The sequence below is a fragment of the Lactuca saligna genome, chromosome 6 (genome assembly GCF_052625555.1).
Source record: "Lactuca saligna cultivar CGN05327 chromosome 6, ASM5262555v1, whole genome shotgun sequence".
NCBI classification, from domain to species: domain Eukaryota; kingdom Viridiplantae; phylum Streptophyta; class Magnoliopsida; order Asterales; family Asteraceae; genus Lactuca; species Lactuca saligna.
Genome location: NC_136422.1, coordinates 53,052,033 through 53,071,315, shown reverse-complemented (window position 1 = coordinate 53,071,315; position 19,283 = coordinate 53,052,033).

Here is a 19,283-nt window from a genome sequence, read left to right as displayed (position 1 = left end):
AAAAGAGGCTGAATGCTTCTATTGCCATGAAAAAGCTCATTGGAAGCGGAACTGCCCAAAGTACCAGCAGAATGTGAAGGATGGGAAAGTCAAACCCATCCATGCAGGTATTTACACTATCATTTCTAATAACTCACCCCATTCGAAATCTTGGATCCTTGATACAGGTTGTGGTATTCATATTTGTTGTGACTTGCAGGGACTAAGAAGAAGTGAGGATGTGGAGCAAGGAAGAATAAACTTGATCATGGGGAACAAGAAAGCTTCACCTGTCACCAAGATAGGAGTTTATACTTTATCGCTAAGTAGTGGGTTTAGTTTAGATTTGAATAAGTGTTGTTACTCGCCAGGAATGGCAAGAAATATTATTTCCTTTCATGCTTTGTACAAACAAGGTTTCACCTTTTCGTTTGATAATGAAGTTGGTTCGATTAATGCTTTCTTTAATAATGTTCTTTATTTTAAAGCATTACCTTGTGATGGTGTGTATGAAGCCATGGCAGGCCCCGAGTCTGCTAAATGGCAGGCCCCGAGTCTGCTAAATGGAAAGAGGCTATGGATAGCGAGATACAATCCATGTATGACAATCAAGTTTGGAACTTGGTTGAGAATGTACCAGGTCGAAAGACTGTAAGGTGCAAATGGGTCTTCAAGAAGAAGACCGACATGGATGGTAAAGTACACACTTATAAGGCTAGACTGGTTGCAAAGGGCTTCTCTCAAATTCCTGGAGTGGATTATGATGAGACCTTTTCTCCGGTAGCCAAGATTAAGTCTATTCGGGTTCTGTTAGCCATAGTCGCATTTCATGACTATGAAATTTGGCAAATGGATGTCAAAACCGCTTTCCTTAATGGAAAGTTGGCTGAAGATGTTTACATGAGTCAGCCAGAGGGTTTTGTCAGCAACGAGTACCCCAATAGAGTGTGTAAGCTTGAGAAATCCATTTATGGATTAAAGCAAGCACCTCGCAGATGGAATATTTGCTTTGATGAAAAGGTCAAGGAATTTGGTTTTTCTAGGAGTGAAGATGAATCTTGTGTGTATGTCAAGGCTAGTGGGAGTATAGTTAGCTTCTTGGTATTGTATGTGGATGACATACTACTCATAGGAAACGACATTCCAACCCTGCAGGAAGTAAAGTCCTGGCTTGGAAAGTGTTTCGCTATGAAGGACCTTGGTGAAGCTGCCTATATTTTAGGGATAAGGATCTTGAGAGATCGGAGTAAAAGACTAATTGGACTTAGTCAAAGTACCTACTTGGATAAGGTGCTGAAGAGATTCAGCATGCAGGACTCCAAGAAAGGAGAATTGCCCATCCAGAGTAACGCCAAACTGAGTAAGACACAAAGCCCTAGTACTGAGGCTGAGATAGCACAAATGAGTCGAATACCTTATGCTTCGGCTGTAGGATTGATCATGTATGCTATGACGTGTACTCGACCTGATGCAGCTTTTGCCCTGAGCATGGTTAGCAGGTTTCAGGGGAACCCTGGCAAGGCACACTGGACTGCGGTAAAGAATATTCTCAAGTACCTACGAAGGACTAAGGACTGGGTCCTTACCCTCGGTGGGAGTGATGACTTGAGAGTTGTAGGGTATAGTGATGCTAGCTTCCAGACTGATAGGGATAACTTCCGCTCTCAGTCGGGCTGGGTCTTTACCCTAAATGGAGGAGCAATTTCTTGGAAGAGTTCCAAGCAAGAGACAGTGGCAGATTCTACTTGTGAATCATAGTATATTGCAGCTAGCGAGGCGGCAAAGGAGGCGTTATGGCTGAGGAACTTCATTGGAGACCTTGGAGTTGTACCAGCTATTAAAGAGCCAATGGGAATTTTCTGTGATAGTGAAAGTGCTGTTGCCTTAGCCAAGGAACCAAGGGATCACGGGAGATCCAGACACATCGACAGAAAATACCATTTCATCAGACATCGGATCGAAGAAGGACTCCTCGTGGCAAAGAGGGTATCATCAGATGAGAATCCGGCAGATCCCCTCACGAAGGGACTGACTCGGGTTAAGCATCTCCAGCATGCTCGGAGCATAGGGCTGAAGGATGATATTAGATTTAGTAGTTAGATAACCTCGAAATTTGTAAAGTGTAATTGACATCTGATGATGAATAAAAGTGTTTTATTTATGAGTAAAGTGTTGCTATCTCTTGTCGATCGTTTACTATATTTCTTTTGCATGTTTTGACTTCCAGAATAATTTTTGTTTGGTATAACATATTATTCAAACCTCCACAGTCGGTCATATGTCAGAAGTAGGTATGAATCAAGACTGTCATGTTTGGTTGTAGAGGTCTTAGACAAGGCTACAGCAATCATGAGTGCTCATAAGTTCTGAGCATTGGACTCAACCCACGCTCACTGGAATCACTTCATGGAATTCTATCTCGAGTGATCGTGAGACGGTAATATCGTATAAGTCTTCAAACCTAGAGATATGATTTGTTACTTACAAGTTGGTTATGCATTGATTATACGAAAAACACATTGGTAACTCGATGTTATAAATCGCGCTCTTGTGTGTAATTCAATGAGTGGTAGAACAAACATATGAGTCGAAGTTTATCTGTTCCTTCTTGGATTAGAAGCTGATATCTGGGCCCCTCGATGATTTTGTTTTGACCTATGTGCCGGGCCCGGTCAGAACTAAATTGATGTGTTCAATGAAGTTCTTTGTCAAACAAATCGGAAATCGGGAAACAAACTGTTGGACAATAAGTAAGACGTTGTTCCGTGTATTTGTCCGACTGATATCTAGAACAGAGGATTATATGATCACTTATCTTAAACGGCGTACCATCATCTTCTCAGTTCCGAGAAACCTTGTAAAGAGCTACGATTGTCGATCGGTTCCTGAAGTCATACTTGCAGTAATAGTTATTAGACTTATCCAAGTGGGAGACTGTTGGATAAGGTGTCTAAGTCCATAACTATTTCTGGTATGTACTTGACCCGACCCGGCATGGTCCATTTGGGTTGAATGGCACCATGCAATTGGATAGACTAAATGAGAGAAATAACACTTGGAGATTATTAATATATTATAAGTTCTAATATATTAATAATATTATTTGATTAGTTTGATCAAGAATTAATTTAGAATTAATTATGTGATCAAAAGATAACTAATTAAATATATGGGTTGATTATGTAAATCATCCATATCTTGTATAGTGGGCTAAGAGGCTCCATGGATTATCAAGTTGGGTTCCACCCATAGGATGCTCCATGGATGCTCCATGGGAGTTACAAACCCATGTGTTATGGAAATGAAGAGTCATGACACATTAGGGTTTAACCCTAGATGTGTCAACACTATATAAGAAACATATTCTCCACCAAAATCGGCTACACTAAGAAACAAGAGGGCTTGGCCGATTTTTGAGAAGTGTGTGTTCTCTCATAAGTTCTTCCAAGAGCATTTGGTGTTGTGTGAAGCATTTGAGGCATCACACTTGGGGTGCTAGGCTCACAAGGTTTCAAGGAACACAAACAACAACAAGGTAAGTTATTCTATCTATACTTTAAGTTAAAATTGTTCCCCATGTATGCTAGATAGGAATATAACCTTGGAATTCAACTTTGCATGATAATTAGACAAACATAGATCCAAGGTTATTAGGGTTGCATGTACACTTAGGAAGTGTTAGAATGCTCAAAACCCATCAGTTCTTCTCCCAAAAACTTCAAGGAATCACTCTAATCACTTCAATCTCACAAGAAACGAGTTAGGGTTTGATGTAGGGCGCTCTGAGGGTGAAAGGGGGCGAGCTTGGGTCGCACAAGCTAGCTTAAATAGGGGCAAACCCTTAGGATTAGGGTTTCATCAAACAGCGGCGACTCGCCGAGTCCAGGATATGGACTCGCCGAGTCGCCAACTTAAGTGTGCCCCCGGACCGCGTCCCTACTCGGCGAGTCGGACATACAACTCGCCGAGTCCATGGCTAAAATGACAATTACTTAGATAAATTTTTACGTACCAAGAACTAGGTGCTACAAATCTCCCCCACTTATTTCAGACTTCGTCCTCAAAGTCTGCTGCTCGATCCTGTAACAGCTCGGGGTAATGCTCCATCATTTCTTCCACCGGCTCCCAAGTCCACTCGGACCCCTTTCGGTGCTTCCACTGAACCTTCACTAACTCCACCCTCTTGTTCCTCAGATCCTTCGACTTCCGATCGAGGATTGCGACTGGGCGCTCAATGTAATTCAGGCTGTCATCAACCTGTATATCCTCTAATGGTACCGCTGCTGAATCATCCACGAGACACTTCCGCAGCTGGGAGACATGGAAGGTGTTGTGGATCTGGCTGAGCTCGGCTGGCAGATCCAGCCTATATTCTACCTTGCGCACCCGGGCTACAACCCTGAATGGACCAATGTATCTCGGGACCAACTTGCCCCGCTTCCTGAATCGAATGATGCCTTTCCACGGTGACACTTTCAGGAGAACCATATCCCCGACCTGGAACTCCAGGCCTGATCGATGCTTGTCGTCATAACTTTTCTGCCAAATTTGTGCAGTCTGAAGCCTACTCTAAACCTGCTGGATTCTCTCGGTCGTCTTGAGCACCACCTCGGTGCTCCCCATGACCCTCTGGCCAACTTCACCCCAGCATATTGGGGTCCTGCACCTCCGACCATACAACATCTCGAATGGGGGACAGTCACTCGCGTGGTAGCTGTTGTTATACGAGAAGTCATCCAAGGGAAGATAGGTATCCCAGCTACCACCGAAATATAATACGCATGCCCGCAACATATCCTCCAAAGTCTGGATGGTCCGCTCACTTTGACCATTCGTCTGCGGGTGAAAGGCGGTGCTAAAATGCAGACGAGTGCCTAACTCATCATGAAACCTCTTCCAAAACCTAGAAGTGAACCGCACATCTCGATCTGATATCACTCACATTGGCACCCCGTGCCGCGCCACTATCTCCCTGATATAGATATCAGCCAACTTTTCGGCTGAGATACTCTCCGGAATCGGAATAAAATGGGCGCTCTTGGTCAACCGATCCACGATGACCCAAATCGAATATACTCCTCGCACTGTTCGTGGAAGCTTTGTGATAAAATCCATCATAATATCCTCTCATTTCCACAACGGGATATCCAACGGCTGCATCTTGTTGTGCGGTCTCTGATGCTCGGCCTTGACCTTCCTGCAGGTCAAGCACCTCTCGACGTACCATGCCACATCCCGCTTCATGCAGGGCCACCAATAGTCCACGCGAAGATCCCGATACATCTTCGTCGCCCCTGGATGAATAGAAAATCTGGATTTGTGCGCCTACTCCATCAAGATCTGGCTCACGCCTCCATGATACGGCACCCACACCCTACGGTGTAGTGTCAATAACCCTCGGCTATCATAATCGAAGGAGGTGACTTGTCCCACTATTCGCTCACTCTTCTGATGCTCCTCCTTCATAGCCTCATGTTGAGCCTCCCAAATCTGCTCCAACAGGGGAGTCACCACAGTCATCCTCATGCAAACATCCCTGATCGGTGCCGCCTTGCGGTTAAGCGCATCGGCCACCACATTGGCCTTCCCGGGGTGGTAAAGGATCTCGCAATCATAATCCTTCACCACGTCCAACCACCGATGCTGTCTCATGTTCAGATTCGGTTGATCCATGAGGTACCTCAAACTCTTGTGGTCCGTGTAAATGGTACATCGAACCCCGTAGAGGTAATGCCATCATATCTTGAGGGCGAAGACGACCGCCCCCAACTCCAAATCATGCGTCGGGTAGTTCGCCTCGTGAGGTTTCAGCTGCCTTGAGGCATAAGCAATGACATGCCCCCTCTGCATCAACACTGCGCCTAAGCCTGAGATCGACGCATCGCAATATACCACAAAATCCTCTACACCCTCGGGCAGGGCTAGGATTGGTGCCTCGAACAATCTCTGCCTCAGAGTCTCGAATGCTGCCTGCTGCTCAGGCCCCCATCGAAAGACCACGACTTTCCTAGTCAACCGTGTTAGGGGTACGACTATCTTGTAGAAATACCGAATGAACCTCCGATAGTAGCCTGCTAATCCTAGGAAACTCTGAATCTCAGATGGAGACTTTGGAACCTCCCACCTCATCACGGCCTCCACCTTGGCCGGGTCTACTGAAATCCCGTTCTGGTTGACGAGGTGCCCAAGAAACTGCACCTCGCGCAACCAAAACTCACATTTGGCGAACTTGGCATACAAGCTCTCCCTCCTCAGGGTCTCCAAAACCTCTCTCAGATGCTCCTCGTGCTCCTCCTGAGTCTTGGAATAAACCAAGATGTCATCAATGAAAACTATCACAGACTGATCCAACATTGGTCTACACACGCACTTCATGAGGTCCATGAACGCGGCAGGAGCATTGGTGAGCCCAAACGGCATCACCACGAACTCATAATGGCCATAACGCATCTGAAACGCGGTCTTCTGAATATTCTCTTCTCTAACCCACATCTGATGATAGCCTGAATGCAAATCGATCTTGGAGAACCAAGATGCTCCCTGCAACTAATCGAAGAGTTCATCAATCCTCGGGAGTGGGTAACGGTTCTTCACCGTTACCTTATTCGGCTCCCGATAATCTATACACATCCGACGCGACCCGTCCTTCTTCCTCACAAACAAGATCGGGGCTCCCCAGGGTGAACTGCTCGGTTGAATAAACCCTTTGTCTAGCAGCTCCTGCAGCTGCGTAGACAACTCCTGCATCTCGGGAGGAGCCACCCGATAGGGTGCCTTGGCTATTGGAGCCGCACCAGGAACTAGATCGATCCTGAACTCCACTAACGTTCCGGAGGTATTCCAGGAAGCTCCTCTGGGAACACTTCAGTGTAGTCTCGCACCACTGGAACCTCGCTCACCGTTGCCTTACCCGTTTCCCGGGTATCCATAACATACGCGACATACCCCGCGCATCCCTGCTGAAGGTAGTGCCTAGCTCTCGCTGATGAACATACTATGGGTCCATGCTGTGGCCTCTCGCCGTGGATCACCAACTCTCCCCCGCTTAGGGTCCTGACCCGCACTAGCTGTTGTACGCAATCTATCACCACCCCATTACGGCTCAACCAATCCATGCCTATAATCACCTTGTTCCCCCGCAACGGTATGGGAACCAAATCCACCAAATAGCGCTCCTCAAATAACCTCAAAACACAATCCCTGAACACTGCATATGCTCGCACCGATCGATCATCAGCAATCTCCACCCCAAAGGACAATCCAACATGCCCGAGGACTCAGTAAACCTCTTGCTAAGCGCAAGGGAAATAAATGACCGGGTGGCACCCAAGTCGAATAACACCTGAATCGGAATACCATTCACATGGAACGATCCTAATGCATATACACAGAGCACATATCAATAACATAACATCATAAAATAAAGTAGAGGAAAAGAATCATACTCGTCACCACATCGGGTGCAGCGCGTGCCTCTTCTAAAGTCAGCTGAAATGTCCGGCTCCTCACCACTGGAGCCTCTGCCTTGCCCTGCCGGCCATCTGTAATTCGCAGGGTAGATGGAGCTGGCGCCTTAATCGGTGCTGGTGATATCAACTGGGGGCAATTGGCCTTCTTGCGGCCCCTCTAGTTGCAGTGTAAGTATAACAACTCAGATGTCTGAATCACAGGTGGAGGCGCGGTACAATCCCTACTGAAGTGCCCTAACTTGCTGCATTTGTAGCAGCCTGACGATCCCAACTTGCACGCTCCCTCGTGCGTCTTGCCACATTTCCTGCAGCGGCCCCGTCCCTGTTGGCCTTTCGGCCCCGCATCTGATCCCTTGGGCTTCTTCCTCGAAGCCCGCATAACATGCCCCTCCTCTGTCTTCCTCTTCCGGATGTGCTATAGATCTATCTCCCTCTCCCCTTGCCCTGGCTATCATAGAGTCCAGGGTAGGGCAAGCTGAAAAACTGACATGCTCCCGAATATCAGCTCGTAGCATATCATGATAACGGGTCCTCCTCATATCCTCGTCACCCGCGTACTGGGGCACCAGCAACGCCCTCTCCTGAAACCTGGCGGTGATCTCCACCACAGTCTCCGTCGTCTGTCTCATATCTAGGAACTCCTTGGCCAGCTACTGAAGCTCGACAGCCAGTGCAAAATCTGCCCTGAACCTGGTCACGAAGTCCGACCAGGTCATAGCCTCAATAGCCAAGGCTCCCAACGAGTCACCGACGGACTCCCACCAATCCCTAGCTTGATCTCTCAGACATCCTGCTGCATATCTCACCTTCGACCCCTCAGGGCAGAAGCTAGTCAACTGTGCAGACTCAATGTCTGCAATCCATCGCCTGGCAGCTATGGGGTCCTTCGCCCCATGAAAGTCCGGTGCACCACTGCCCCGAAAGTCCTTGAAGGACGGGGTCCTGAATGGCCAGATGCCATGTCGCTCCTGAATGCCCTAAAATGATCTTCCATCATCTCCAATATCCCTTCCTTGATCGACCCGAAGATAATGGGGGTCGACTCAAGGATGTCTCTGGTGATCTTTGACGCGATGAACTCGCGTAGCCCCTCATCTACTGGCTCGGAACCTGATCTCGAACACGATCCCTCTCCTGTACTGCCAACTGCTAGCCTCGGGCGTAGTACCACCATTCTGAAATACAAAGAAATAACAACTGTTAGCGATACTGATACCCCTGGAGGGATCACACCCACTACAAGTTCCTTGGTCTTATCTTAGCCTTCCTTGGTTTGGGTACGGATCCTCTGCTTTCAGTAGTACGGGCCCATACTACCTTCCACATCTATCTGTACCTTCCCCAAAGACCGCCTCGACTCAACCAGGTCCTTTCCACTACCGCTAATCACTGCTACTCTTATCCTAGGCTTTCCCTAGGAAACCTCTGACTCCACCCAAACCAGTCCTCAGCTGCTGAAGGCCTCTTGGTGATGCCAATTAGCTATTACCTGAATACAATCACATGTGATGAGGCTCGGATAATCCTTCGAGTAAGGGATTCATCCCTACAACGGTTAGGACTCAAACAAGAGCTACGCAATAGGGTCAAATCTAACGCTCTGAGATTATTCAACCCTGATCACCTGTGGCTTTAACGTATTCACCTAACAGCTAGCTCCCATCACTTCAAAGCCCACATAGCACAAAGCAAACAAGATTTGGACATAATGAAAACAGTCTCAAGCAACTCTATCCTCGTAGAAAAAAATGAACTAGCATACAATGCTAAACTCGTACTATCAGGAATAACCTAAACAGGCTACCCTACTGCTGTCTACTCAACTCTAGCATGCAACTCTTTCATATACTGGAACACATAAAATAGGCACATAAGGCATCACTCCTAGATCCTTAGTCCTATTCTAGCATGTCTTTCTACAGAAACTGATAAACATAAATAAACTTGTATGGGTACATTGGGTAATACTTACTTGAGCTCGGCCGGTCACGCACATCACACACTTTGTTCTTTCTTAAAACCCTTTACTTAGCCTTTTAGAAAACATTTTCTCTTTCCAAAATCTTTTAATCCCTCAATTTGAGCTCAAACACCCCCGAAGGTGTGTCCAAATCCCTCAAACCAGGGCTTTGATACCAACTTGTAACACCCCAAAATACAAGCCAAAAATTTCATTTTTGAAAACATATGTTTAACAAAACATTCGAATTAAAACATTTACTTATCATAGTATTTTAATAAGATATTGCATGTTTGGAAAACATTTCATAAAACATAATAATGTTAGAGTACAAATCCCTAGGAAGTTCTCATGATGCGGAATACGAAGCATGTGTGTGATGGGTCGCTACCACGCTAGCTCCTTCCCCTTCGAAGAAGAGGTACTTGAAACCAAAATAGAAAACTGTAAGCATGAAGCTTAGTGAGTTCCCCTAACCTATCACATACCATACAATCACATAACATGCATATATCATCAGGCATATCTGGGTGCCCGACCTACCCCTTCGGTCCTCTCGACCGGATACTGTCTAGTATAACTAGGAGCTTACCTCCCTTTCGGTCCTCTCGACCGGATACTGACTAGCATATCTGGGTGCTGGTCTCCCCTTCAGTCATCTCGACCGGATACTGGGGACTATTTCACCCCTACCACTACCACATAACACACATATCCCATAATCTATCTAACATGGCTGGGCATGACCGCCCCTTCGGCCCTATCGATCGGTAATCTGGGGACTATCTTCCCCCACTGTCACTAGCACATAGCAGCATATCATACTAGCACATAGACATATCACAGGTAGTAGCAACCTTAGATGAATATCACAGAGACAATCATCCATCATACAACTCCTACTGGTGGGCCGACATTGTGGCCGTAGACCCACCGCTACAGGAAGGTAACTCACCTCGTAGTAGCTGCTGATATATGTGGGATAGTCTGTCTGCTGCTGCTGCTTCGGAAATCCTCCGGCTGTAATTCCCACCAAACACTTAATCAAATACTGCTAACCGCCCTCAGGGTAAATTGCCCATTTACCCTTAACAAGTCACGAGTCAAGTCACAGTCAACTTCCAGTTGACCAGACTCGCCGAGTCCCTTTCTCTATACCCAAGTCTAATAGTCCTTCATCCTACTCGCCGAGTTCGCCTTCATCCGAAGAACACTCTAAGTGTGACTCGCTGAGTTGTATGAACAACTCGTCGAGTTGTTCTTGAGACAAGAAGATTGCCATGAACTCGCCGAGTCATGGCATTGACTCGCCGAGTTACTTCATGAGTGAGTCTGGCTTCCAACTCACTGAGTCATACCCTATGACTCAGTACTCCAACTCGCAAACACAAAAGGGAACAACCGTGGGACTCGCCGAGTCATATGAACGACTCGCTGAGTCGGCCACATGCAAAAACCATACACGTGATTTTGCTTGGATCCAACTCATGCCATTCATAGATCTGGGTTCCTAGGGCCTGGTTTACACGTAAAGTTTCAAACTTTACGTGTAGAAATGCATAGAATGGGGATTAGGGATGAAATAATGGCTAAGAAGGTAGATCTAGGACATTCCGGCAATTTACTCCCATAAAGGTTATAGATATGAGCTTCTGGAGCTCAAACATGACTAGTTCTAGCGGATACTCAACCTATTACAAATTCTACTTCATGCACAAGCTTGGAAAAGGTTCAAGAAGAGCTCAAAAGGTGCTCTAATGGGGTTTTAAGCATGCAAACAGAATAGAGTAGAGATATACCTCAGAGAACTCTGAAATAGCACCAAGATATCTGATCTCCTTCTCCTCTTCTTGCTCCACTCTCCTTCTTCTCCCAAAAACTTCAAGGAATCACTCTAATAACTTCAATCTCACAAGAAACGAGTTAGGGTTTGATGTAGGACGCTCTGAGGGTGAAAGGGGGCGAGCTTGGGTCGCACAAGCTAGCTTAAATAGGGGGCAAACCCTTGGGATTAGGGTTTCATCAAACAGCGGCGACTTGTCGAGTCCAGGATATGGACTCGCCGAGTCGCCAACTTAAGTGTGCCCCCGGACCGCATCCCTACTCGGAGAGTCAGACCTACAACTCGCCGAGTCCAAGGCTAAAATGACAATTACTTAGATAATTTTTATATACCAGGAACCAGGTGCTACAGAGTTGAAGCAGGTAGAGTTCTTCATTGCTACATATCACACCCCTAAATCGTATGGCGGAAATGTTCGAGGGTGCAATGAGAATCACAATATCACAATAATTGTATACAATGAAACACACGTACATAAACAACCATCATATCATATGATTATATCAGTTACATGAGCCAATTGTTCCTTAGTATCAAAATACATTACAAGATTTGCCTATTATCAGATAAAGTAGTTGTCGTAATGATATCTGGTGTCTTGTCTTCAAAAGTAGCTCTACTGATCCGAGCTTAATTGTTTCCTGAGATTACATGTCGTTTTAAAAGTCAAAATAAAGTTGGTGAGTTCATAAGAGTTCAGTTGTAGAACAATCCAATATTTTTTTCATAGATGAAAATCGTATCTCCATCTTGTAAAAAGATTTGTATTTGCACGCCTTCAGCATAAAAGAAGAAGGTATGTGCTGCATCCAAAAGCATTTATAAAATAAAATTTTCCATAACTTCTAAACTTATAAAAATGTGATTTGTCAAGTGATTTTTAGTATCCAAAAAATCAAGTGTATAAGGAAATGACCATACTTATAAATGTAGTGTATAAGTAAATAACCATACTTATAAATGTTGTGTATAAAAAAATAACCATACTTATAAATGTTGTGTATAAGTAAATAACCATCTTATATTGTATCCTGTACTAGAATTTACTATTTGATTTTATAGTGAGTCCCTATAATCGAGCTATCGACTATAATGATGCCCGCCATGACGCTTCTTCGGACGCCGTGAAATGTTAAGTCAATTGTCACCCCCATAACTGTCGGTCTAGCTGTAGCTAGCAACTTAGGTGCGGGTTGTTAATCCCATATAAATCTATTCACAATTCACCCGCACATTTAAAATTTAACGATTATAAGACCAAGACTTTGCTTAATGGTTGAAGAATTGTCTCACATAACCCGTCGAAAGTATGCAATTCTAGTTGTAAATGAAATCAAAGCTTTTTCATGTTCAATGTATTGTTCCAAATGTGTGTTGGTTACCCAGTGTGTAATGGTATTACCCAATGGAAAATGGTATTATCTAAGGGGTAATGGTTTTGTCCAATGTGTAAACATAAAGTTTTAATATTTCAAAACTAGAATTTTGGTAAAAATGTTGATTTGCGATTACCTAATATGTAATCATATTATCCAATGGATAAAGGTATTATCCACCATACAATAGATCTAGTAATTGAAACTTGTGCATATGAAAGAACGAGACTTGTGTGATTACTTTGAAAATATGAGTTTATGTATATATATATTTATAACTAGAACATAAACATGCATGATGTATTATTACTCAAAGGTTAAAAGTTTTATCCCGCATATATTTGATTTAGGACCTTTGTGTAAATTCATTGTCCGAAATGTATTTTGTTTGCATGACATGTAACCTCCCCCAAAAGTGTAAAATGAGTGAAAACTAGTAGAAATGGGGTATGAACTCACCTTTTGTTCTTTCCCTAGAATATGGCAAGAAATAATGAGAAAGATGAGATAGAATTCTAGCTTTGGAAGACAATACCTCCTTGAACTTCAAGATTCTTGTCTAGGGTTTTTGATTCAAGATTAAGAGTAAAATAACCAACAGATGATGATGGAATGGAAAAGGATATCAAAAATATGAAGAGAAACTTACCAAAATGTCTTCCAAAACACTTGCCAAAGAGTCTTGAATTAGCTAAAGTGTTTCTTGGAGAGTTTAGAGAGAATGAGAGTGAGTTTGAAGGTATAAAGAGAAAGGGGGGAGGGCCTCTTAGCCGAGTTTATAGGAGGATGAGGTTGTGCCTTTTTATTAAAATAATCAAGGTAATGTTTCTTGATTATTAAAAAGAAGTATGGTGTTTTGATTATTAAAAGGAAGTATGGTGTTTTGAATATAAAAATCCATGATAAGATTTTTTCATTAAAATAATGAAGCATGGTCTTGTGAATATTTAATTCAAAGCATGGCCTTTTTTATTTTTATAAGAAGATCATGATTATGTTGGGATATGGTGGATTATGTAGAAAAAGAAGAGACATAATTTGTCTTCTTATAGTTTCTATAAAAATCTAGCCCCTTTTTATAAAAGTTTGTCATTTTTATAAAAGTGTGGTGGGATTTGAGAAATTGGTAAGATTTAACAACTAATAAAAATATTGTTATTTAATATTATTAATAATAATATTAACACCTTATGATTAAATTGTTTTTTCTCAAATTTGTTGTATAAAATATGAGTGTTAAACGTGATAACTTCCATTTACTTGAGGTATGATATTTCTTTAGTAATTAACCGGAGTATCAAGCTAAATACTAGATCATATGATGTTTGCAACATGTTTATGGCTTTGTGAACACTTCAACCTCGTGTCCTAAATATTACCCAATACCCGATAATATTTGTGTGTTTTATCAAATTTCTACTTTATCGTAGTTTATTGCTCGCAATTAAAGAGTTTATTCGATAATTTATTCAAAATAGTGCATGTAGTATTATAATATTCAATAATACATTAGGGGTGTTACGAAAATCACATTTTGCCTTTTTTTACCTAATATACGCACAATTGACTTTTGTTGACCCTTGTTGATTTTTGTTGACCAAAATTTGACGGATGTCACATCATCCCCACATTGAATTAGTATTAGATATCGGGTTCCTAGGTATTTGGGAAAAGTTGGGGATACTTCTGTTTCATTTGATCTTGACGCTCCCAAGTGTACTCAGGTCCCCGATTAACGTTTCGGCGAACCTTCACTATCGGAATGAGACTTTGTTTCGTTTTTTTGACTTCTCTATCCATGATTTTGACAAGTTCTTTGATGAAATTTAAGCTTTCATTAACCTTAATCTCGTCTAATGGAATGACAAGGGTTTTATCGGATAGACATTTCTTGAGGTTTTATACGTAGAAGGTAAGTTGTACATTACTGAGCTCGTGTGGTAGTCGGAACTTATATGTTATAGGACCTATCCTTGCAAGGATTTCAAAAGGTCCTATATAGCGTGGATTGAGTTTACCTCATTTTCCAAAATGTATCATCCTTTTCCATGGTGATACTTTAACAGTACTCGGTCGCCAACCTGAAACTCCAAAGGCTTGTGCTTCTTATCCATGTAGCTCTTTTGTCGATCTCGGGATGCTTTCAGTCGTTCTCGTATCTGAATGATCTTCTTTGTTCTTTCCCATATGATCTCTGTGTCGGTGAGGGTGCTATTGGTCACTTGACCCTTAGCCAGTTGGGTGTCTCCAACTTTAACCCAACATAATGGTGATCTGCACTTACATCCCTATAGTGCCTCAAACGAAACAGATTTGATGTTGGTGTGGTAGCTATTGTTGTAAGAGAACTCAATCAATGGTAGGTGAGCATTACATGCTTTGAAAAAGTCCATCACACAGGCACGATGCATATCTTCCAATGTTTGAATGGTCCATTCACTCTGACCATCTGTTTGTAGGTGGTAGGCTATACTCATATCGACTCGGGTCCCCAAGGATTTTTGCAATGATTGCCAAAAACATGAAATGAACCGGATGTCCCTATCTAAGATTATCGATAATGGCACACCATGCAGCCTTATGATCTCCTTGAGATACATTCTTGTCAGATTTTCCATCTTATCCGTCTCTTTGATTTGTAGGAAGTGCGCGGATTTGGTTAGTCTGTCTACGATCACCTAAATTATATCGTGTCCACCCATATGTTGGATAAGGTGTCTAAGTCCATAACTTATTTGGTATATACTTGACCCGACCGGCATGGTCCATTTGGGTTGCATCTCATCCAAACTATTATGGATAATTTTATGAGAGTTATACACATATGTTTATTAATATATTATGAGTTATAATATATTAATATGAAGTTACGTTATTTAATTAGTTTTAGTCTTAAATTAATTATGAATTAATTTAGAGATTAAAAGGAATACTAATTAAATTATGGGCTATTTGTTTTATATGTGGGCTAATACTCATTTGTTAATGGGCTAGGATTATGTGGAAGTCCATGGATGATCCATGGAGCTTTTAACCCATGGATCCTTGGAAAAGGAAAAGACATGGGTTATTAGGGTTTCACCCTAACCATGCACACTATATAAGCATGCTTATGGAGCATGAAATGGAGCCTAAAAAGAGAAAACTAGTGAACTAGTGTGTGTGTGCATGTGTGTGGCCGATTTTATACAAGGTGTATACTCTCTCAAATTTTTCCAAGAGTTTGTGGTGTTTGTGATTCCATTTGAGGCATTCACACTATTGGTGCTTGGCCCTCAAACTCCTTAGAACCAAACTCAACAAAAGGTATGTAATCTCTTCTAACTCTTTTATGTTGAAATGTTCCCCATGCCATGTTAGATAGGTTATAAACCTTGGAAAATTATTATTTTGCATGTATTTAGACAAACATAGATCCAAGGTTTATTAGGGTTGCATGCACACTTAGGAAGTGTTAGATTGCTCAAAACCCAACAGTGGTATCAGAGCCTAGGCTTGCTTGTTTGATACTTGATGCAAAATAGTGAAAAAAAGTCGAAATCGTTGCTGTCAGCATGGTGGACTCGCCGAGTCCATTGGGGGGACTCGACGAGTCCAAGGCAAACTTCAACCTACTCGGCGAGTAAGTTCATGCACTCGACGAGTAGGATCGAAAGAGTGCAGATCCTCGACTTTTGCTGCTGGAAATGGACTAGAAACATTACCCTAAACTGTTTTGGTGTTATAAAACTTATTTTAGTTGGTGTAATGGTTGTTCTAATCCATTTGCAATAGCATATATCAAAATTCCATGATTTTATGTGTTCATATAATTCTTGAATTTTTGATGATCATGTTCATGTTCTTATGAATTTAGAAAATAATAGGAATTATTTGTTGAATTGTTTAGGATTAATTCCTTATCATTTATGTGTTTTAATGGAGTCCATAATTTGTCCTCAAGTTATGGATTACCAAAGGTCACTTTCATTTAACACACACTTAAAACACATAAGTTACATGAAAAATGAAGAGTCTTCATTTTTATGAACCTTTAATTCATAAGTTATGAAATGAAGAGTTTTGCAAAGTTACAAAACTTGCCCTCAAGTTTTGGAATTTGTAAAGTTTCACACACTTTAATAAACTTTAATTCCAAACCTTAGAGTTTTAATAGTTAAAATTCAACCCTTATACTATTTATAACATTAATGGTTAATTATTATATATATGTATAAGAATAAGTCGTTTTACCGTTAGTAGGCCTCATTCACGAAGCCGGTCTATAAGGTGGGTATAAGGTTGTTGCCTATAAAATGGCGACTTAATGGGTGTATACTCTCACCCACCGCTTGCTTGATCGGTGGAGGGTCGTTAGCCGAACGGGTAGAACAATGACTTTAAATCCTCATTAAAAGTATAATGAATATTATAAAGTAACTAAACTCTTTTAATTCCCAATCTTAGTTATTTTAGGAAAAATGTGAACATGGTGCTAGTCCATGGAATTCACACTTTGTACCTTACCAAGTCGTTGGTGGAGCGTGTGTGGTTAACCGGCACATTGATTAGGTGATAATATTAAGAGTACCAAGTGAATTAGCATGGTTATTCACACCTTGTTTTGTGATCCTCGGCATCCCAGTCACAAAACTTGAAGGGCACAATCGAGATTGAAACATGCCATTGAAAAGTTCAATGAATCTCAAAAGAATCTAGGAATTTCAAATCCAATTAAACCTAATAAATCATTTCGTTTTCATGGTGGAAATTGGTGAATCGTCATTCACCTACCTTTCAAATATATTATTACTTAGATTACGGCATCCCTCTTCTAAGTGTAATATATTGTGATTGGATCCTAGCCTTAATATTACATTTGGGTGTCTTCTTAAGGATCCTAAATATCTAATCTAAACTTACTTTCTTCTTTCAGATGTCTTCCAACACTAATGCTTCAGGCTCTAACCCAACTGGTTCTTTCTCTCTCATGAATCTTTGTGGGAGGGTCATCTTTGATGGTTCCAACTTCATGGATTGGATTAGGAACATCAGGATGGTTACTCATTACGAGGACAAGGAATATGTCCTCGATAAGGAGTTAAAAGAACTTGATGAGTCTACTGCTACTCCTGAGGAGATCGCTGAATTCAGGACTCATGAGAGAGATGCTACTAAGGTGGCATGTATCATGATGGCCACGATGACAGCCGAGCTCCAAAAGTCGTATGAAGATTTCTACCCTTTTGAGATGCACCAAGACCTGATGGAAAGGTACCATCAGAGTGCTCGTCAGGAGCGGTATGAAATAATCTCCTCCATAATAACTACCCGCATGAAGGATGGTGAATCCGTCACGGGCCACATGCAAAAGATGCAAAGGTATGTGGATCGTTTGCTGAAGCTGAATGTTAACATCCCCGAGGAGTTGGCAATTGACATCATTTTGCACTCCTTGCCTTCTTGTTATGATCATTTTCGAATGACATATCATATGAACAAGGAGGAAGTTACCCTCAGCAAGCTTCAAGGACTCTTGAAGACCGCTGAAACCGGTCTTAAGGGTAAAGCGGTTGTTACCTCTACTACTCCTACTCCAACTTCTACCCCTGTTTTAGCTATTGGGCAAGGCAAAGGGAAAAAGAGGAAGCACCCTTCGAAGGGTACCAAGGGAAAGTCTCTTGAAGGCTCCTCATCAAAGACTAAGAACGGTTCTGTCACTCCTTCTGCCATTCCCAAGGATGCTGAATGCTTTTATTGCCATGAAAAGGCACACTGGAAGCGAAATTGCCCTAAGTACTTGCAGGATCTAAAGGATGGGAAAGTGAAACCCACCTATGCAGGTATTTACACTATATTGTCTAATTACTCAACATATTCTAACTCTTGGGTGCTTGATACAGGATGTGGTATTCACATATGTTCTGATTTGCAGGGCCTAAGAAGAAGTGAGGATATGGAGCACGGGAAGATAAACTTAATCATGGGGAATAGGAAGGCTTCACCTGTTTCCAAGATTGGAGTTTATACTTTGTTGCTTAATAATGGGTTAAAATTAGATTTGAATAAATGTGTGTACTCGTCTGAAATGGCGAGGAATATTATTTCTTTTCATGCTTTGTACAAACAAGGTTTTACCTTTTCGTTTGATAATGAATGTGGTGGTATTAATGCTTTCTTTAATAATGTGTTTTATTTTAAAGCATTACCTTGTGATGGTGTGTATGAAACTGTGTCGATTGTGGACAACTTAGGAAATAATGTGTTGTATATTGATTCTTCTACTAGCCTAGATAAAGCATCATTGTGGCATTGTCGTCTTGGACATGTAAACAAGAAACGCATAGGCCAACTCCAAAAGAGTGGAGTCTTGGAATCATTTGACCTCAAATCAGATGATAGTTGTGAATCTTGTCTACTTGGAAAAATGACAAAATCACCCTTCACTGGAACTTGTGAGAGGGGTGAAGGTTTGTTGGACCTAATACATACTGATGTATGTGGGCCATTCAAAACCGCCACAAGGGATGCTAATCGGTATTATGTGACTTTTATTGATGATTTTAGTAGATATGGGTATGTCTACTTAATCAAAAATAAGTCCGAAACCTTTGAAAGGTTTAAGGAATTCAAGCAGGAAGTAGAAAATCAATTGGGCAGGAACATTAAGATGCTTC